Raw genomic sequence first — 535 nt, 5'->3', positions numbered from 1 at the left:
AGAGAGAGAGAGAGAGAGAGAGAGAGAGAGAGAGAGAGAGAGAGAGAACCTAAAAGTGAAAAGACAGTGGCTTTGTATGTATGTAGGATGACAGAGGTGATGGGATCAAAGTGGCCTGTGGACCTAGGCAGAGACTCTCCAGCATGGAAGGAGGAGACACCCTGCTCTCCTCAAGGGTGAGGTGCACACGGGGCAGGACGAGGCAAAGAGGCAGAGGTGCTGGGAGGGCCCAGCTCCATGGCACCCACTCTGGTGATGGAAGACTCTGAAACAACTAGTAAGAGCAATCAGAGCAGTGGGTGGGCCTCAGCGACAGGCCCTCCATGGCAGAAGTGGAAGAAGTAGCAGCTAGACTAGAATAAGAAGGGGGATGGAGCTCAGTGTCTTGGCTGCAGGGGCAACATTAATGAGGCCACAAAGGAGAGAGCTGAGTATCCTACTCTCTCCCCTAGGCATGACCAGGGGAGCTCCAGATAGAGTGTTATATATCTGGGATCTAGCACAGTATCTCGCTCTTAATAAGTGGTGAATAAAT

The sequence above is a fragment of the Myotis davidii genome, unplaced genomic scaffold (genome assembly GCF_000327345.1).
Source record: "Myotis davidii unplaced genomic scaffold, ASM32734v1 scaffold655, whole genome shotgun sequence".
NCBI lineage: Eukaryota > Metazoa > Chordata > Mammalia > Chiroptera > Vespertilionidae > Myotis > Myotis davidii.
The sequence above is the reverse complement of the archived record's forward strand: the minus strand, read 5'-3'. Positions refer to the sequence as shown.